Source organism: Lissotriton vulgaris, chromosome 8 (assembly GCF_964263255.1).
Source record: "Lissotriton vulgaris chromosome 8, aLisVul1.2, whole genome shotgun sequence".
Lineage (NCBI taxonomy): Eukaryota > Metazoa > Chordata > Amphibia > Caudata > Salamandridae > Lissotriton > Lissotriton vulgaris.
The window spans coordinates 1,500,026,827-1,500,049,400 of record NC_141696.1 but is presented as its reverse complement, the minus strand read 5'-3'; positions in this window follow the sequence as shown (position 1 = coordinate 1,500,049,400).

Here is a 22,574-nt window from a genome sequence, read left to right as displayed (position 1 = left end):
GTGTCATGAAGTTGTGGGAATCGATACCCTTTTTCCCAACGGCCACTCTTCGATCATCTGGAATAATGGGAACAGGGTAGTCGATCGACCACTTATGTTCTTTGTCCAAACGTGATAGAGCATCAGCCTTGCCCTGTTTTACTCCAGGCCTGAAGTGTATCTGGAAGTCATATTCCCCCAAAAATGAAACCCATCTCATCTGTCGAGGAGTTAGGGCCTTGGCTGTGCGGATGTACTGCAGATTGCGATGATCAGAGTAGATTGTGATAAGATGAGGGGAACTCAACAAGTAATGACGCCACTCTTGGAATGCCAATTTAATGGCTTCCAATTCTCTTTCCCCTTTGGTATAATTCTGTTCTGCTTGGGATAGAGTTTTGGAGAAATAGGCCACAGGGTGTAAGACGCCTGTGTCTGGGTGTCGCTGGGATAAAACCGCTCCAAACGCATATTGGGAAGCATCAGATTCCACAAAATAAGGTTGAGTTTTGTCCGCATGTTTGACTATGGGTGCAGTGATAAATTGGTGTTTTAAGGCCTGAAAAGCCTTCTCTGCTTCGGTATCCCATTTGAATACAACACCCTTCTTTAGAAGTCTTGTGATGGGCTTGATGAGGTCTGAAAAATGACTAATGAACCTTCTATAGAAATTTGAGAACCCTAGGAAGGATTGTACCTCTTTGACCGAGGTGGGACTGGACCAATCCACTATGGCAGAGACTTTAGCTGAGTCCATGTGTATTCCCTCAGGAGAAATGATAAATCCTAGGAATGCCACTTTCTGTGTATGGAAAATACTCTTGTCCAATTTGGCAAACAGATGATTCTCATGCAGTCTTTTTAGTATCATCTGTACATGTTTCACATGTTCATCCATGTTCTGTGAGTATATAAGAATATCATCAATATAGACGATCACAAACACATCCAAATAGTCCCTTAGGATTTCATTGATAAAAAACTGAAACGCTGCAGGCGCATTGCACAAGCCAAAAGGCATAACACAATATTCATACAGCCCAAACTTGGTACGAAAAGCCGTCTTCCACTCATCTCCTTCCTTTATGCGTATCAGGTGGTAGGCCCCTCTAAGATCGAGTTTCGTGAACACAGTGGCTTTACGCACCTGATCCAACAAGTTTGAGATGAGCGGAAGAGGGTACTTATTTTTAATTGTCACCTTGTTTAGGGAGCGATAATCTAGGCAGGCTTTTAGGCCCCCTTCTCTTTTCGGAATAAAAAAGAGAGGGGAAGAAACTGGGGAGGTTGAATGGCGTATGAAACCTTTTTTCAGCATGTCTTGGAGGTATTCATAAAGATAGTTCGTCTCAGGTTCTGTGAGGGCATATACCCGGCTGACAGGTAGGTCTGCCCCTGGAACTAAATCTATCCTACAATCATAGGATCTGTGAGGGGCAAAACCGTCGCTTTTACTTCATCGAACACTTGTGCATATGATTGATACACTTCAGGGAGGGATGCACCATTGATTGTGGAAAGTGCACAATATACAGGAGTGTGCCAATGACTCATGTCCTGGTAACAATGTGTGAGGCAATATGAAGATCTTAGAGTGACTGTTCTAGCTACCCAATCAATAAGGGGGTTATGTAACTGAATCCAAGGAACCCCTAGTATGGCTGCAAATGTTGGAGTGTCAATAAGATCAAAAGAGACAGTTTCTGAGTGATCGTTATCACACAAAAGGATGATGTCTGATGTGTGAAAAGTTAATAATCCAGAGGATAGTTCAGTTCCGTCCACAGCTCTGACCTTCTCTGGATTTTTTTGGGGTATGAATTCCAACCCCAAACATTTTGCTACTGCTATATCTAGGAAATTTCCTGTAGCTTCGGAATCTAGTAATATCGCCATAGTATGTCTTTTTTGCGAAGGTAGTACAAAGATCACGTTTATAGAAAAGGGTTTTGGGATCGAGGTCCATGTATGACCTACATGTTGGGAGGTCTTTAGAAAAACAGGACTTGGAGGAGCGACCTATTTTCTCTCCAAGTCAATCAGTTTTCCGACGTAGCAACTCGACCGCCTTTGACAGTATTGTCTCTGGCACTCGTCTTTGATTTTGCAGTGCACTCTCTTGCAAAATGACCTCTTTTTCCGCAATATAAACAGAGGTTCCGTTTCCTCCGCTTCTCCTTTTCTTCAGAAGACAGCGGTCCTCTAATGCTTCCTATTTGCATAGGTTCTGAGGTATCTTTGGGCTCTTTCTTCTCACTACGATTCAGAAAGATGCGGGTATATTCTCCCTTAGTTTTTTCACCTTTTCGCTCAGCTAAACGGTGGTCTAGCTTTATCACTAATTCAATGAAGGCAGAACAGTCTTCAGTTGGATCAACTATTTGGGAGAGTATATCTTTTAACTCATCCTTGAGGCCTCTATAGAACAGGGATATTCTTTTTTCCTCAGGCCATTGGGTTTCGGTCACTAACCTATTAAAGGTTGTGATATATGAAATAAGTCTTTTGATCCTTGCTTCAGGTTTAGTAACTCGTTGTCACTGGCCTGCATATATGAATGCCTGGCGAACAGACTTCTCAACTTTTCCTTGAATAACGCAAGATTATACAAGATAGGGTCATCTTTTTCAACCAATGTTACAGCCCATAAGGCAGCATTCCCACTTAAATAAGAGATAATAAATGCAACTTTAGCAGCAGCATCCGGGAAAGAAGCGGCTCTACATAAAAACTGTAAATGGCATAGCTAAAGGGGTTTGTGGAGGTGTAACCACTGTGACAGTATTGTTAACAGGAGAGGACACCCCCTCGGGGACCGTGGATGTAGTGTTTACTGGAGGGACCTGAAAATGTGCAGGTTGTATATAACTACGTTTAAATTTAGGTGTAGCATCTGGTGGTTTACTAGTGATATCTCGCTGTGTTTTAAAATACTGCATTTTCTAACACTAGTCGTTGATTCTCCACTTTTATAAGTTTCAATTCTGTTTGAAGATTTACAACTGCGGCTGCTAGCTCTCTCATGGTGCTATCAGCTGATTCTCCCTGCATTAAGTCATCCATTCTAATGCTTCGCTCAGGAGGCGTATATATCGTGGGCTTGGCTTTCTGTCAGGTTCAGGATGTATCCAGACAGAAGTCCAATACCTCAGGAGCGAAGCTGCTGCCTCAACCTTCCCTAGGAGTACCGCCACCACTGTGTCCTAAGGACTATGCAGGGTGAACAGGTAACCCCAGAAAAAGAAGAGACCAAGTCAGAGGACTATCCGCTGGAGGAATGTTCAAACAGGAGGGGGCGGCTATAGCTGAAGTGGAAACAAAAAAGAGAGAACAGCACAAAGTTACTCTGTCATGTACCCCACATCTTAACCCCCTAGAAATGGCCCACTCTCCAAGTGGCTGCGGGCCCCCCAGAGTCCAGAGGGTGAGAACCCACATCTTAACCCCCTAGAAATGACAAGGTGTGTGTGATATCCCACACTTACCCGTAACATAAAAGTATCAGGACTTCAGCAGCGGTGACACAATATTGGCGACTTGGTCTCAAAACAAAAAAACAGGTTCCAGTAATTCCGAAATGAAATGAAATATCACCACTCAAGATCCGGTGGTAGAGGACAAAAACGAATAATAAATCAACCGAACAAATGTGGCCAATCCTGAAGACCACGAGTGCTGGAAATGTCTGTAAATAGAATTATTTGTTCCAGTATTCCGAAAATCCTCTGAACAGGCGACTGGCTATGAACAGAGAGGGAGTAGCGTCTCACACGCACTGTACGAGTAATGCAGATGACAGCGAGCAGAGAGGGAATAGCGTCCCTCACACACTGTTCGGGAAAACAGGTTCGTAAGAGTCTATAAAGTTGCCAGACTTCAAACCACAGAAAAGAAACACAAACAGGAAGGCGTCAACCCATTACCGTCACAGGGACACACCGCAAAGTCACAGGAGATTTTGCAAGACGTAACAGTGCAGTGAATAACACCCGACTCCCATCGTCACTGTCACCAGCCGCCTGGACTACGGCAACTCCCTCTACGCAGGAACCACCGCCAAACTCCAGAAGAGACTTCAGCGGATCCAGAACGCCTCAGCACGACTCATCCTGGACATCCCCCGTCGCAGCCACATCTCCGAACACCTGAGAGACCTGCACTGGCTCCCGGTCAACAAGAGAATCACCTTCCGTCTCCTCACCCACGCTCACAAAGCCCTACACAACCAAGGACCAGGATACCTCAACAGCCGCCTCAACTTGAGACCCTCTGGGTGAGTAGTGCGCTATATAAATGCTTGATTGATTGATTGATTGACTCTGAATAGCTGAGCGGATCCAATTGCAGAGACCCGTAACTGTATCCGATAGTCACAGGGCGCATCTGCAGGCAATCACGAAGCACCCACGAACAGTGCACTCAATGTCCACCGAAGAATCAGAACAAACGGGGGGGGTGAGCGGGCTCTTCAGCATCCGAGGGGGAAGGCAGGAATCTCCAAAGGGGGAGCTTGACACAGCGGGAAATCCAACAAGCGTGCAGGAACAGAAAGGAAAGCCAAGCGCCGCCATCACTGCGCTGGGTGGGTATGTTCCTCCCTTCTTGGTCAGGTGACCTGTCTCAGGGCAGTATGGGCCAACACACTACTCCTCCCCGTGTAAGGCATTATGGTACTTGTGGTGCAGTCTGCAATCCCGTCCTAGAAGACCTAACAGTGGGGCTGGGGTGCTCGTTGCGGGCCATTAACGATAGGAGGTCGCTGGTCTCAGGAGGAATTGTCTCTCCATAGCAATTACCTGGAACTACTAGCGGGGTCCTTCGCAATCCGTTGTTTAACTCCACGCCAGATCAATTGTTGCATACTTCTCAACATGGACAATGTATCAGCGGTTCGTTATGTCAACAAGTTGGGCAGGACAAAATCCAGGATCCTGGCGGAAATCGCCAAGGATTTTTGGCACGTTAGTCTTCAACGGCAGATCACAGTTATTGCCGAGTATCTTCCTGGTCGCAATAATCGGATTGGAACTCGCGTCATCTTCGGGACTTCAGCGATTGGAGGCTTCACCCTCGCATGTTCCCTCTCTATCATGTGCTTGGGGCCAGTGTCGGATCGACCTGTTTGCCTATCGCCTCAACACTCATCTTCCCCTGTTGTTAAGTTGGAGGCTGGATCCAGAAGCCCTGGCCACGGATGCATTCTGCATAGAGGTAACGCCATGAATTAACCATACAGGTGAATAAGTCTCCGCCACGGAAAACGGCAAATGCTCCAATTGTTCAGTGTGTAACAGCTTGTATATAGCGCCTTTCATGGACATGAATCTCTGTTTATCAGTTAAATTAAAGGGTAAAAATAAAGCAGAAACGATCAAATAATCCCATGGTACTGTATCACAGATCGCAATTAATTTTAATTTTGACCATGATATAAAACGGATACATCTCTTTGACCAATAATAGATGAAACAATATTATCTAAAGTATAAATACGGGAAGACAATGTATTTATGCTATTGTTGACTACTGCAAGGACTTTCTCCAAATTAGCTTTGTCAATTTGGCGAAGACGGAATGCTGCTTCCATCTGCGAAAGTTTTCATAATTTATTGTAAGCTTCATAGGTGAATCTTTTTGATCTGGGAGTTTTAGGACTCAAGATAAAATCAGCCAAATTGATGTCGCTCGATAAGAGACAGATGTTGTTTCACTGATGACACAGTCGAGTGTTCCACCCACTGTTGACACAACTTCCCCACTGAATATGTGGTGACTGAATGTGAATGGGGTAACGGGGATCAGGTCTAGTATGCGTAAAGCCGGTTGTTGCATTATAAAAATGCAGTTGACAAGCATTAGAATTGATTTGCCATAACAACCATCCTGAGGGGTCAACATCAGAGATATTTAAACTGTCATTTCGTAACCGAGCTTGTAGTATATCGATTGTATGATTGCTGTAGTTGCACCAATTATCATAACCCGATAACAACGGAATGTTAAATTTTTAGCAGTAGTCAAACCAAAACAAGTAGTTTGGTGCACTGTGTAATTTAGAAATAATATTTGAGTCGGAATTAGACATGCACAATGCAAAGTATTCGTTCCGTAGACCTGTCAAACTTTAGTGCCCCAAATCGATTTCAAATCAATGGTATAATTCCAGTGCTCATAACCCTGTAAAGCCAATTCAGTTCTAAATAAAATTGAATATAATTATTTAGTGTGTCAGAATAAATTTAGATTGAGACATCAATTTAAATTTAAAGAAATAGGACTTCGGATTGGACGTGTTGTAATCCGTGAAATAAGTGAACTTATTTCTAAGTGTTTTTGAACTCCCCTGTAAGGGAGTTGGACAATGTTCCCACTGTGTGTAATTAAAAACACGTCTTAATGTATTTGTTTTGTGCAATAAATGATGCCCATAATGTTGATAACAGAATCAATCAGCATAATTGGCAGAATTTAAATACAAATCTTCAGCATCAAAAGCAGGATAAAACTTTAAATCAGTAAACAATTATTGTACTGCTTGTACATCCCAATCATAAGAATGTATGTCAATCAAACAATCAATCAAACCTTTGTAGAGTGCGCTCTTCACATCTAACATGTGCTTCGATTGGAATTCCATAGAGCATATTATCAAGCCCATTATCGCCGCTTTATCGGCCGTTTTCGGCCGATAAAGCGGCGATAATTTTAGCGCACAGGCTTGATAATATGCCCCATAGTTATCTACGTCAAAGGTTGTGGCAGCCACCACAACGTCTAGACCATCAAGGTCAGGCACAAACATTTTATTGCCAAAGAGCATTTCGTATGGGGTCCACCCACCCAGAGATCTTCTTGGGAGATTATTAAGTGCACGTTGAACCCCATACAAATGGGCCAGTCAGTTCCTGCCTGTACCCAAAACTCTAGCTGTCAAAGATTGCTTTAAGTCACGGTTCAGTTGCTCCACTATTGAATTGCCCTCTGGCCTGTATGGAGACGAAAACTGCAACAGCACCTCAAAAGAATTCATTGCATCCTTGTATGCCTATGAGGCGCACTCTGGACCTTGGTCCGAATGGAAGGTGCCACAGGCAAACATCCTGAAAAAGACACGCAAATCTCTAATGACATTTCGAGCTCCGTTGTGACTAAACCCATAGGAAACGAGTGCACAAATAAACTGCAACAAAAATATATTTATATGCAGTATCAGAAGTCAATGGACCTCAATGATCAAGATATACGCAGCAAACGGCTGATTGAATATATATATAGCTTTGTTTGAGGTGGTCGTGAAATCGTAAACGGTTTGATTTGTTGACAAATGTCACAAGAAAGTACATAATTACTGGTTTGTTTATGTAAACCACGCCACCAATAACATTGCTGTAAAATAGAGACAGTCGCAGACACTCCAACATGTGCGGAAGCCATGCCTTCAGGTGCAGCTATGATCAAAGGAAGTCTGCGGTCCATGTTGGGAATCAGCCGATCCCCAACTGACGAAATTGTAGCATAAGGAATTGGGGAACATCCTTTACCACGAAACTTTTACAACGCGGTACCATTACCACGCAGGTTTTACAACGACTTTTGCTGGAGGGCGCTCTAGGATAGGGAAAAGTTTAATTTACTATCCAACAACTTCCCTACTATCCACGGGGACTGGAGTTGGAATAGTAAATTAAACTATTCACTATCCAGCGCCTCCAACGCAAGTCATTGTAATGACTTGCGTTGTAAAACCTGCGTCGTAACGGTACGCGATGTAAAAGCACGCGTTGTACCGTCCTTCATCCTAAGGAATTTGTTCGGGAGATAAATGATAAGAATACTTTGAAGGTAAGCCCTGCGTGTAAGCAGTTCCATCTTATGTAGTAGCTATAGCCACCAGAATTTCATTATCTATCTAAGTCAAGGACCTTGTAACTGCTGCACCGGAACATGTGGCTACTGCAGATTTGGCCACCTCGTCAGCCAAAGAATTACCAAAAGCATGTGTTCCCACACGCTGATGGCCAAGAGTGTGTATAACATGTGAGAGTGGCAGACATTCCTTAAGCTCTGCCACTTGAAACCAATGTGGTTTATGCCTTATTGCGATGCCTTTAGAATGCAGATAATCATTCTGAGACCAAAAGAATAAGTTGTCATTAAAAGACTGGACACAATAGTAAGAATCGCACACAATGAGAGTAGTCCCAGTAGAATCTGCAAACTTGAGAGCTAGAACAAGAGCACGGAGCTCCGCCAATTGCGTCGTATAGTCCCTAAGTGCCTGTGTATGCACAATGGAAGACTTAAATTCACCATTTACCATTGAACCAGCCACAATAGCGCGAGCTGCTGAATAAGCATGTTTGGACCCGATGGCCTGTTGAGCCGAGCCGTTGGTATAAATGATACATTTGTACTGATCCAAAGGAAGCAACAACAATGGAGGAGGATGAACATGTTCATACTGTAAAAACCCCTGTGTCTGAAGAGCAGGATCAAAGATACAGGTGTCATCAGCTGATGTCAAAGTAGGCCATTGTATCCAACAGGGATGTCAAGCTTTAGCGTTCGCTACACTTGCTTTAGTCACTGCTTCTAAAGCAGGTATAAGCGAAACCATAAAAATGCGTTTCCCCTGCGCCAGCGAGCGTTACTTCAGAATCGCCATTTGGACTGCAGTCAAAATCTTTTTAACCTTCAAAATCGCATTTCGGCTGCTGTGTACAAATGTGACTTGTATGCTATAGGTACTGTTTCACTTTCATTGAACGTCAAGTAAGTGAAACCCACCGTTCCCAGTACAATACGTATGACCAGGTTAATTGAATTATCATGCGCCAACAAGTAGTTAGTCGTTAGCAGATCTGACTTCAAAGACTGTAGAATAAAAGTCTGTTCCAGAAGCCAGCAGGCAGAAGAAAATGTATGTTTTATCAACGCTTAGAGCGGTTTCATACGCTGGGCATAATCTGGGATGGATGTCCTCCCGAAATTTAAAAATCCCAGCAAAGACTGAAGCTGGTTGCAATTGTGCACATTCCTCCAGAAAGTGGGGGGCTAACCACCTACCTTCATTATTAAGCTTGTAGCCCAAGAAGAGCACCGCCAAACAAGTGATGTGTGATTAGCAAAATTTAATTTGTATCCGTAGTCGGCAAACAACAGAATAATTCGGTCGACAAGATGCGGTATCAGTTCGTCGTCCGTTAGATAAATATCATCTACATACGAGAACGAATCTGGGTCTATGCTGTGTAACAGAGACACAGCACATGCAGCAAAAGCCCCGGGGCAATTCTTATACCCCATAGGCAAACGTGTAAACCTTTTTTAGATTTCCGATGGCGGTAAATGCTGTCCTGTCACGGGTCTCAGGAGCCACGTTGTGACTGTAGAAACCATTGGATATATCAAGTGTTGTTTTGTATTTTTTACGAACAATGCTGTTCACTAGCGCAGAGCTGTGAGTGTTCTGTACCGCAAACATACAACAATGACTATTCATATTTTGATAATCTAATACAATGTGATATGAACCGTCCAGCTTCGATACCGGAAAAAGAGGATTATTTATCGGTGATACACAGGATTCAATTACACCTTGATATTCCAATTGAGTCAGAATGTCACAAACGGGAGCTTTAGCCTCACATCTGATAGGATATTGTGGTTGTGGCTGCGGCATAGACAGTAATGTAATCTCATGTGCTGCCAAATCTCTATTCCGGCCCACCTGATTACGGTACACCGCCGGAGCAAGGGTCAATGCCCACTCCGATGAGTAAGCCTGTTTAGCTTCTTCAGGGATGTAACACAAAAAACTGAGAAGTATCACGTCCTCCCCTCTAGAAGCAGCCAAAACAAATGGTGGAGGCCAATCTGCCTCCGCCAACAAGATGTCATACGAGGAAAGTGATATTTTCCCGGAAAACCGCTGTAATTGTAGGCTGTATATCACCCTCAATTTGTAAGACAATTTCATAGAGTCTATCGAGGGGCAACTCGAGTATCTGCTGTTTCTACTGTAATAAATAAATCAGTTGCTCTCACCTCCAGACAGGTATGCAGTGCCTCCCGCACTATGGTAACCTCCGCCACGAAGTCGAGCAGAGTCACTGCCCATGTCTAGTCTAGGAATACTTCGCTGTTAAAGCGGAAACTTTTGTCTTTTGATAGGGGGTTTGAAAACAAGGCAGTCCGTCTTGTTTGGCTTTCACGTCAAACTGTCATGGTTGAGCCCGTCCCTGTTGAGTGGTCGCACTTTTGCCACGATCCTGGCGCTCCCCACCACCAACTTGAAAGTCCGATGTGTCCTGTAAAGAACGAGGGGATCCCTGATCAGGGACTTGGAACCTATCAGGGGTCTTAATTTTCACGCGGTCGCGCAAATCATAAGTACACTCAGAAGAATCAGGTGTCGGCGAACCTTGCTTCTGTTGTTGCTGCCCCGTTTTTTATTTTCTAGTTCTTTTTAGGAAAGACCGGGAACCCATCCTTATCTGTCTGGGCTCTTAGCTGATTTTGAGCTTTAGTAAAAGGCTTAATTCCCAGACTATTGCACCTGATGTTTTATAAGCTTTAACAATAATCTTCAGTAATTTGCGCTGTTTGTCTGCGTCAGCAACAACCTACAAGCATTGCGCCACTTGTAAGCTTACTGCTTTACCCTTCACATTAGCAAGCATCATATCGCAAACAATGTCAAACACTCCCACCAATCTTATTCCCAACTCCAGGGCCGCTTCGGCCCCATGCTTATCTTGAACATGTTTAATCACGCAGGGGAGTATGATCATTGAGGTGGTGCCAAAACACATTGAATATACAGCCGCAAACACCCTACCCCAAGCATTACAATCAGCTAACTCGGGAACAAGGCCTTTAGGTAAGCTCATGGTCAGAATCCTGTATTTCTCCACTGGTGTGGTATTAGGAAAAACAGCTTCGAGTTGCCCAAATTTCTCAGCAAGCCAACAAGGAAGTTCATCCTTATTCTGCAGACGTTTGCACATCACTGAATTAATCATGACAGGACTGATAATTCCACCGGGTCCCGGTGGTTGTGCATCAACTCCGGGTGGTCCCACCTGTATGTTGCGTGATATGAACTGTATAACAGCTTTATGTACACATATTAATGAATTATGTAATACTTGTAGCTCGGCGACAGGAATATTAGGATAATTTGGATGCAGGGTATACCCAGCCAAAACGGGCCACATGGCCCTGTCAATCAATAAGGGACTAAACGGACCGCTGTTATAGGGTGTGGCCATTAAACCATGTGGTGTGTTGCCAAGCTGTTAACGGAACTTCAAGAGATCGATAAGGCAGATAATCCTGCAGAAGGGCGGTGGCAGTATATTTGTGAAAGAAATTATCATTTCCAGCCACTGCTGGAAAGGTGACCCAAGAGTAAAATACCTCGAAGCGATGTGCAGCATCCTCTTCAACAACAAAGATTAGATCAGCACCGGCATTAGGGACTCCATGTTGAGTAAAATGAGTGGTAACTGGTGCGCGGTTAGGACCCACTATGGCAATCGCCATAATCAACAGAAGAGATTAACAACCTACATGCGGCAGCACAATAATGGATAAAAGAAAGAAAAAGACCTTTTAAAATTCAAGCTTGCAAAACCTATAATATCTCAATATTGGAGGCTTCACCATCACAATGGTCTCCGGAAACAGAAGTGAGGGGATCGTGGACAAGCACAAGCACTACTCATGAGACTCGCAGACCAGACCAAATGTTGGCGGCTCTATGTTGCAGGGATTCTGCACATACACAGAACTATGCACAGGAAAACAGGACCTCGGTGTATAGGGGCTAAGCCTTCCTACCGCCTCAGTACCCAAAACTCAAGGACCGACTACAAATGATTAGACAACCTAGAACACAACACTCCTGACTCTCAGGAATCGCAGTCGCAAGACATACCCTTTAGCTCACTCACTCATGCCTGTCCATAATAAAAGTTGACAGAGTAACTGTTATAGTTCAAAATGTTTATTTTAACTATAGTGCTCTATAATGCAGTATACGAGCCACTACCATTAGAAAAATGCATAAACATAAGACAGTTAGCATTGTAGCAAGTCCATATATTATAAAGGGGGATGTCATTGTATACAAACAGTGGATAAAGGACTATAAGGCCTAACCACCCTCCCCTTGGTAAGAAGTTTTATTATATAAAGGAAGATCTCCGGGCTTTGTCAGCAGACCCTATACCTTAGCGCCTGTTTCTACATCATAGAAACAGCATAGCTCTTCTCCCTGGAAAGGTCCCTCTCCAAGTGTCTGTTAGAACAACATGCATTCCCATAATATCAAAGCATCGGTTTCCAGCAGCAGCTGTGCTAGTATGTTTTGTCTAGGTGCTAGGGACTGACCAGAACAGAATAACAAGGGGCATTCTTTATCGACCTTGCACACTGTGTTCAGACTAAACTCCAGGAACAGAGAACGCAGAAAGCAGACGGTTCTTGTGAGAAAACCACAGAGTCTTGCAAAATAAAGTCATGTAGTAACGTGTGCAAAGGCAGCATCATGGCAGCAGAGCTCATGCTAACTTAGCAATGTCGACAATGACCCTAACAGCCATATGACAACACCACTGCGGTCTTTTGGCCCACTAATCAGAAGGACGCACACAGACGTTACTCTGGTCAAGTAGAACAAGTTACTTACCTTCGGTAACGCTTTTTCTGGTAGATACAGTATCTGCCTGTGGATTCCTCACCTTGTGAATATCCCCCATGCGCCAGCAACGTTCGGAAAATTCTTTGTAGCACGCCGGCGTGGACAACGTCATAGGAGCACGGCATTGCGCGCGACTCCGTCTAACGTCGCCGACTCCTCATAAGGCCCACGTCGGCGTGATGACGTCAGTTCCGCCCTTTTTTCCGTGCCTTTGAGGCACCCGGACGGACCAACAAATATACACATATATACAATGTACAAAGTACACGCAATCCAAAAAACACTAAAAGTGCAAAAGCATAAAATATCAGAAATACAAATTCATAAATACATTTGCACATAAACCCAGGTATAGCAGAGTGGACAACGGGGAGGAGGGTGGATCAGTGTGGAATCCACAGGCAGATACTGTATGTACCAGAAAAAGCATTACCGAAGGTAAGTAACTTGTTCTTCTGATAGATACATCTGCCGTGTGGATTCCTCACCTTGTGAATAGAGTCCCACAGCAGTCCCCACTCCCGGAGGAAGGTGTCCACCCTGCTACACCAGGAAATCTTGGAGAACAGAGCGCGCGAAATGGCCGTCCCTCCTCACCTCAGCATCCAAGCAGTAGTGCTTCGCAAAAGTGTGGAGGGAGGCCCATGTCGCGGCCCTGCAAATGTCCTCAACAGGAAGACCTCTAGACAATGCAGAAGTTGCAGACTTCGCTCTAGTTGAATGAGCTCTAATACCCTCAGGAGGGTCCTTACCCGCCAGAGAGTAGCAAATCTTGATGCAGAGGATAATCCACCTGGAAAGTGTGCGCTTGTGCACCGCTCTGCCCTTCTTGCAGCCAGCAAAACCCACGAAGAGCTGATCGTCAATACGATAGTCTTTAGTCCTATCAAGATAGAAACTAACCGCTCTCTTCGGGTCCAAGCGATGAAGCCTCTCCTCCTCCTTAGAAGGGTGTGGGGGAGGATAAAAGGTAGGAAGGGTAATGGATTGTCCTAGATGGAAGGGAGTAACCACCTTAGGCAGAAAAGCAGCCCTGGTCCTTAGAACCATTCTTTCAGCATGAATGGACAAGAACGGGGGCTTGGAACTAAGAGCCTGAAGCTCACTTACCCTCCTTGCCGAGGTAATTGCAACCAAGAAGACCGTTTTAAAAGAAAGAAGCCTCATAGGACACTTGTGCAAGGGTTCAAACGGAGAACCCATCAGATAGGTTAACACAAGATTCAAGTCCCAATGAGGAACAATAAATGGAGAAGGAGGGAACTTATTAGTAAGTCCCTTCAAAAATCTTAATACTACAGGAGACTTAAAAAGAGAGGGCTGATCCGGCAAACAGAGAAATGCAGATAAAGCCGAAAGATATCCTTTGACCTTGGCAACAGCAAAACCTTGCCGTGCCAGAGAAAGAGCAAACAACAAAATGTCAGACAAATGAGCCTTCAATGGGTCAACATCCCTCTCCCTGCACCAAGAGACAAACTTAGACCACCTATACGAGTAGATGGACTTGGTGGAGTTGCCCCTGGCAGAAAGAATGACATCCACCACATCGTAAGGGAGAGAAAAGGAATTCAGGTTGCCCCGCTCAATCTCCAGGCATGAAGGTGTAATGTCTGGAGGTGGGGGTGTAGAACCTGCCCCTCCATCTGAGAGAGGAGGTCTACCCTGAGAGGGAGATGGAGCGGCGGGTGAGAGGAGAGGTGGAGAAGGTCCGAGTACCACACCCTTCTTGGCCAATCCGGGGCGACCAATATGACTTGGGCCCGGTCTTGGCGAATCTTCCTCAGAACCAGAGGAATCAAGGGTATGGGGGGAAACGCGTAAAGGAGCTGACCTCCCCAGCTCAACTGAAACGCGTCCCCCAACGCTCCTTGCATCGGATACTGGAGACTACAGAATGACGGGCAGTGAGCATTCTCGCAAGTGGCAAACAGGTCCACCCGAGGAGTCCCCCACATCTAAAAGATGTCGAGAACAACCTCCGGGTGAAGCTTCCACTCGTGGTCGGCAGAGAACTGCCGACTGAGAACGTCTGCACGAACGTTCAGAACTCCGGCCAGATGATTTGCCATCAGACAAATCTGATGATCCTGAACCCAGGACCAGAGACGCAGAGCCTCTCTGCAGAGACACTGCAACCCCACTCCTCCCTGCTTGTTGATGTACCACATCACAGTCGTGTTGTCCGTCAGGACTTGGATCGACTGACCGCGAAGGGAAGGGAGGAAGGCCTTGAGCGCCAAACGTATCGCCCGCAACTCTAGAAGGTTGATGTGAAGCAACCTTTCCTCTGGAGACCAAAGACCCTTGACCTCCAGATCCCCCAGATGAGCATCCCACCCTATAGTGGATGCATCCGTTATCACCGTGGCCACCGATGGTGGTAGCTGAAAAGGCTTTCCTTGTGACAGATTGCCTTCCACGCCCCATCAAGACAGATCCGCTGCAGTTTCTCTGGAGATCTTCACTGACTCCCTGAGATCTCCGTTGTGCTGATACCACTGCCTGCGGAGGCACCACTGGAGTGCCCTCATGTGCCAGCGTGCATGGTTGACCAGGAGAATGCAAGAAGCCATCAGACCGAGCAGGCGAAGGACCTTCAGGACCGGAACTTCCGCTCCATTGTAGAACAAAGGAATCATTTCCTGAATGTCGCGAATCCTTTGAGGAGGAGGGAATGCACGACATACAGTAGTGTCCAGTACCGCACCTATGAACAGGTTGCGCTGGGAGGGCACCAGGTGAGATTTGGGTACGTTTATCGAAAAACCCAACCTGTACAACAGCAGCGATGTCTCTTGCAGGTGATGGAGCACCTTCTCGGGCGACTCCGCTTTGATCAGCCAGTCGTCCAGATAGGGGAACGCAGGAATCCCCGACCTCCTGAGATGCGCAGCCACCACCGCCATCACCTTGGTGAAAACTCGAGGCGCAGTAGTAAGTCCAAACGGAAGGACCGCAAACTGGTAGTGTTGCGATCCCACCGTAAAACGGAGATACTTCCTGTGCGACTTCAGGATCGGGATGTGAAAATACGCATCCTGCAAGTCGATTGACACCATCCAGTCTTCTTCCAACAGCGCTTGAAGAACCTGCGCAAGTGTGAGCATTTTGAACTTCTCCTGTTTGAGGTAGAGATTCAAAATCCTGAGGTCCAAGATTGGACGTAACCTGCCATCCTTCTTGGGGATCAGGAAGTACCGGGAGTAGCACCCCTAACCCCTCTCCTGCTCCGGGACCACCTCTATCGCACCTTTTCTGAACAGAGCCAGGACTTCTTCCTGCAGGCGAAGCAGGTGGTCCTCCGAACAATAACTCTGGCAAGGAGGGTAATTGGGAGGGAACTCCTGGAAAGGAAGTGCATACCCATATTCTACGAGATTGAGAACCCAAAGATCTGATGTAACCGATTCCCAATCCCGTAGAAAATGAGTAAGCCGACCCCCCACCGGAGCCACATGATCCAGAATGGCGGATCTAGGGCTGCTTTGCTGTAGAGGGAGGGGGCTGATTATTAGAGGAAGTGGAGGAGGAGGAGGCCTGGCGTCCACGACCACGACCCCCTGTTCCTCTGCCTTGGACCGATCATTTTTTTATACCGTTCACCTGGCTTTCTAACTCTTGTCCCCCTCCTGAAGCCTCTATAAAGTACATGGGCAGGAAATGGTCCTCACTTCCCCTCATCGATTGGACAACGGCCCTTACTCAAGACCCCCCGAGAAAGGCCTTGAACCCTGCCTCAGCTTCTAGCAACTTTGATCACTGGATCTCCAGCACTTTAGACCAAGTTCTTCCCAAACGCCCTTGTAATCTCATCAGAAGACCTAAAGTTGCACCCTGGTACACTCCTGCTCTGAGGTTATTAAAGCTTGACTGCCGCAAACTAGAGAGAGCGTGGAGGAAGGACCATTCTCAGTCTAGGAAAGACGAATACAGGTCCGTAATGAGGCTCTATAAATCAGATTAAAATGGCGCAAACCTCCTTCTATGAAGGTAAAATTAGTGCTGCAGAAAATGCGCCTAGAGAAATCTTTAGGATAGCTAAGTCCCTCATTTCAGCTCCGGCTGAGCGTCCTTCTGTTGAAGGGGCACAAGACCGCTGTAATGAGCTAGCTGCCTTTTTTCCAAGAAAATCTCGACCATATATTCATCTTTTAGTAATCCTACAGTCAATACCCCCTCCATCCCTCCTAGGCCAGCTGACTCCTCGGCTCCCTGCAAACTGGACACAATTCCGCTTCTTGATGCCGCCAGCCTGGATAGATTAATCTCCAAAGTTTCTTCTGGCTCCCCCAATGACCCGGCACCCCCCCGGATCCTTGTCAAGGCACTGGACATTATTCGTCCTGTGATCCTGGAAGCTTTAAACACCTCCATTGTGTCCAGGTCGGTCCCACTCGCTTGGAAGTGTGCCATGGTGAGGGCGCTTCTCAAGAAACCCTCCCTGGACCAGAACATCCTGTCCAACTACCGCCCCATTTCGTTGCTTCCCTGGTTGAGTAAACTGCTGGAGAGGCACACCAACAATATCTTAACAGACTATCTGGAGTCCAACTGTCTGTTGCGTGCCTCCCAGACAGGTTTTCGCCCTCAACATGGCACAGAAACTGCCATGTTGGCGGTCACAGAGGAAGCAAGAACGACTTTGGATCGGGGAGGAAAGGTGGCCATTATCCTGTTAGAACTTAGTGCCGCGTTCGACACGGTGAACCATGCCACGCTAGTATACCGACTGGCGGGCATGGGCGTGTCGGGCGCGGCTCTGGACTGGCTCACCTCCTTTTTGAGTGAGCGCTTTTTCCGGGTCTTTGAGGGTGAGACAGTCTCTCCTAAACATCCCCTCAGGTGTGGGGTCCCTCAGGGCTCCTCCCTGAGCCCGACCCTCTTTAACGCCTACATGGAACCTCTGGACAGGATAGTCCATCCCTTTGGTGTGCGTATAGTCACCTACGCGGATGATACGCAGCTGGTGGTCTCGTTAGACCACGCAGATGGATCATCCAACACCTTAGGCCCCTGTCTAGAGGCTGTTGCCAGTTGGATGCAAGCCTCCTGTCTCAAGCTTAACGGGGAGAAGACAGACATCATTCTCCTTGGAAATCCCTCCCCGTCTGCTCTTGCACCGGTCTGGCCACCATGTCTTGGCGCTCCTCTTGCGCCCAAGTCCCAGATAAAGAGCCTCGGGATCTGGCTTGACACTGCCCTTGATTTCTCTGTCCAGGCTACTAAGACTGCTGCCACTTGCTTCGGACTAATGAGGATGCTCCGGCGGGTGCTCCCTTTGCTCCCTTTCCAGGCGAGGAGGATCATGGTCCAGGCCCTCATTCTCTCTCGCCTGGATTACGGGAACGCTCTCTACCTGGGAGCACCGGCTTCGGTCCTTCAGAGGCTCCAGGTCACACAAAACAGTGCGGCCCGCCTATTGTTCAATCTGTCCCGTCGGCAGTCGGCGAGGAAGGCTCTGAAGGACCTTCATTGGCTCCCAATGGCTGCCAGAGTGCAGTTCAAAGCTCTGTGCATCATGCACAAATCCTTCCACCGTGTAGGCCCAGCGATTCTGCACCCTCTGGTTACGCCTTATGTTCCAACACGCCCCCTTCGGTCTGGTACCCTGCAGCTGGCCACCTCCTCTAAAATTAACAAAGCCCGTTGGGGTGGCCGCTCTTTTTCCCATTCGGCGACCAGACTCTGGAATGCCCTCCCCTTTGCCATCTGGGGTAACAGCAACCTCTTCTCGTTCAGAAAGGCCCTAAAAACGCATTTGTTTGCTAAATCTCTCTGATCTGCCCCGAGCCTGCGCTAAAACCATTTTATCTCAAGCGCTGCGAGGCCCCAGGGCGGTTATGCGCTATACAAATGCAATTTTTTCATTTCATTTCTTTGCTTTCCTCTGTAGGTCTTATACAGAGGATTCTGTCGCTGCTGCTGCTGCTGCTGACCTTGGTTATAGGAACGAAAAGTGGATCTGCCAAATCCCCTATACTTCCTAGTTGCAGAACCCCTTGTCTGAAGGCCCAAAGACCTCGCCGTCGCTCGACTGTCCTTGAATCTCTCCAAGGCCACGTCAGCTTTCTTACCAAAGAGGCCTGTCCCATCAAATGGCAAGTCCAACAAGGTAGACTGAACATCAGTTGAAAAATCAGAAGATTTAAGCCATGCGGCCCTTCTGGTAGCAACAGTAGAGCCCATAATCCTGGCAACAGAGTCCACCGTGTCCATGCCACTCTGTATTACCATCCGGGCTGCAGCCTGTGTATCGGAGACCACTTCATTAAAGTTCTTCCTATCATCCTCTGGAAGCTTAGATGAGAGTTGTTTCACAGAGTCCATCAATGCATGAACATATCTCCCCAACAGGCAAGTAGCATTAGTGGATTTTAAAGCCATGCTACCTGAGGAGAAAATCTTCTTAGCAGACTGGTCCAAATTTTTAGAGTCCTTGTCTGCCGGCACCTGAGGGAAAGAACCTGCAGCCCTGCTGGAACAAGCGGCCTGCACCCCCAGACTCTCCGGAGCAGGATGTGAGGAAAGAAATTCAGGGTCATCAGGAGCCACCCTGTAACGCCTTGCCACCGACCTGGAAACCGCAGGAGCAGTCAAAGGCCTCTTCCAAACCTCCTTTATAGGCTCAGTCAATGCGTCAGTGAAAGGAAGAGTAGGCTCTATAATAGAAGAAGGTGAATGTAAAACCTCCGTGAGGATGTTGGGCTTGTACTCAACAGTGGGCAAAGTCAAGCCTAGCAAATCCGCAGCCTTCCTAATCACGGCGTGATAGGGTGCAACGTCCTTGGATGGAGTATCCGAAACGGATGGCAAACCCCACTCAGGAGAAAGTTCCAGGCCACTAGCGCTTTGGAGGTCCTCAAAACAATCCCCCTGATCCTGTAGCTCTTCTTCCTCAACCTCGGAGTCCATATACTCCTTCTCCTCCAAGAGGCGTTGAGCTCTGCGCCTCGACCATTCCATGCGGACCGAAGTCGATGGATCCGGCAAAGACTCCGACGGCGCCGGAGCCGAAGTCGAGCGAGGAGCTTGAAGACGGGAAGCACCACGATCCGAATCACCACGAGATCGATCCGGAGCCGGGGAAGCCGCATGCGAAGTCGACGACCTCTGCGGGGCGGTACCGAGCCAAGGAGCACAAGGCGTCGGCATAAACAGCATAAAGGGGGCCGGGGCATAAGCCTGAGGCACACCTAAATTAAAAGACAATGGACCCATGGGACCTACTGGTGCGCCAGTGGGGTACATAGCCCTCGAATAAACACCAAACATGGCATTTAAAAACTGGGATGGATCCTAACCTGGACCTGGAAAGGGAGGGTACGAACCCAACGGCCGCTCCGAAGGAGGCTGATCCGGCAAAGGTGCACCCTGGCCCTCTTGATTTTCAGGCTCCACATCCAGAGTCGGAGCTCGAGGAACCTCTTCTTCTTCATGCACCGAAGAATGGTGCGACTCCAGATCCGGTTCCTGCTCCTGAACAGGAGAATCTACATGAGACTGTGCCGGTGAAGGAGACACGAAGTCCTTATGATGCTTACGAGAATTCTTCTTCGAATCCGAAGACTCCTTGCCAGAGTGATGTTTAGAGCGATGCTTACTCCTCTTATGCTTCTTCCTTGAGGAGCTCGAAGCATGGCCCGAAGCCGACTTGGATCCAGACCTCGACCTCTCTCTGGACCTCGACCTCGCTCTGGACCTCAACCTCGAAGCTGACCTTGACCTCGACTTCGACCGCGACATCTGTCTCGACTTCGAGCGCCTGGAAACCGACCTCGAAGACCTTCCAGCTTCTCTTTCTTTCACCTTCGCAAGAAGAAGCTTCGCCTCCCGCTCTCGCAAGGCCTTGGGGTTCATCTTAAAGCAGGAACGACAGTTCTTAACATCATGGTCAGACCCAAGACACCACAGACAGTCGGAATGCGGATCAGTGATCGACATCATTCGGGCACAGGAACCACACTGCTTGAACGCCGTCTTCCTCGACGACATCCTCGAAGAAGAAGAAAATCTCAAAAGAGATACAGTAACACCAAATAGTAACAAGATACTCAAAGTATCGCAGAAGATCCCAGAAACCGTTAGCGTCGACGACGCGGAAAAAAGGGAACTGACGTCATCACGCCGACGTGGGCCTTATGAGGAGTCGGTGACGTCAGACGGAGTCGCGCGCAATGCCGTGCTCCTATGACGTCGTCCACGCCGGCGTGCTACAAAGAATTTTCCGTACGTTGCTGGCGCAAGGGGGATATTCACAAGGTGAGGAATCCACACGGCAGATGTATCTATCAGAAGGGGTATTATTGCAATGTAGCAAGTACTATATAAGAATGTAGCCCACTAACAAATAGCACAGGACAATGTATCCTTCTTCTCCTGGTCTCCTGTGTTCTCTTGAATTCTGTTTCCCAAAAACTTGTTGTCTGTGTACTGATGTCTTGTAAACCCTCAGGACATGATGTGTCGACCCTAAAATGCAAACACACAATATTGGGTCAGTAAAAGTTCTGTTGCCTGAAGATTTATAGGTGCTCTAGTATTTGTGCCCTCCACTGGGTGCTCTAGGGGTTAGTAATTCCTTTTCTTGTGGTTTGTACCTTCACCATGTCTCACTTGCACTCTTGTATCCCATATGCCCATCCGGCGCCATACTACACTGCCCCATTTCATGCAGCATCACTGCTCCCATACTTTTTTGTAATCCACTTTAACCGCTGTTGGTATTCTGATGCAAGTAACAGGCCACACAGCTGGAAGTGCAGTGTTCCCAAAATAACGGCTACGGAGAGCAGCTTCCAAGTCCAAACTTATATTGTCTTCAAATTGTTCTACTTGGTGTGTTTTACCGCTATATTTTGATTGTAGTTTTATTTTCCTCTCAATAGTTCATTATTCATTTTGTAATCAATTTTCTCTCTTTTGTCAAAACAACAGTTCTATATGTCCAGTAGTGCACTATGGCATCATATTATTGTCCAATGACTGATTTTCACCTGAGCACTTTATGTCTGTACTGCTCCCCTTTAATCTTGTTTTGTCTTGAAATGTTAATTTCTATCTAAAATAAACATCAAAATCGAACAGAGATAATTGTTTTGTACTTAAATACAACTCCATTAGCCTACTGTTGTCAAACAACAGCTCTCGAATGGAAATCAACGAACGTGGGAGCAGTGTAGTAAAACCTGCAATATCTTTTCATTGCTCAAAATATAAAAGCTGTCGACAGTGCCAAACCTAAAAAGACATGAACCACAATTCAGTGCAATGCACGCGCATTATTGACTTTGGATATTATTCCTACCCAGAATCCGTGTGAAACAGAAAGAAATTGTACCCCTGATAGGTCTATGACTTGACTGTTATTTTGTGGACAACTTCTAATCGTTCACAAACACATTGACAACGTCTATAGCGCTTGGCTAGCCGAGACCTATTGGTTTTGCCAATGCTTGATTTATGCTCCCTTATTAGTGTCGCTATTGACACACCGGTAAATCTCCTTGAAGGGACTTTTTGAATAATTCTGTACACATCCAGCAGGTGGCAGTGTTGTCCGACTTTGAAATCGTCAGTTGCAAACAGTGAAATCCAGCGATGTTCCATATGGAAGAAGACAGAGGAGCTCGGCCAATCAACAAGAAGCAGCAGAATGAGGCTCTTTCGCGGCACCAATGGGAGATTTTCACGCTGTGGGACTCTGCGTGTGAGTAAATATGCGCCTCGGTACCAGGTGATAGTAAAAGCTGCAATGTCTTTTGGCTCGAGGTGGTTAACTTGTGTGGCTCACAAGAAAACAAAACTTCAGAGTACAAAAGAGCGCCTGTGCCAAACAGAAACTTCAAGGCGCTCGAGCTCCCAAATACGTGCAGCTGGGATACTGACA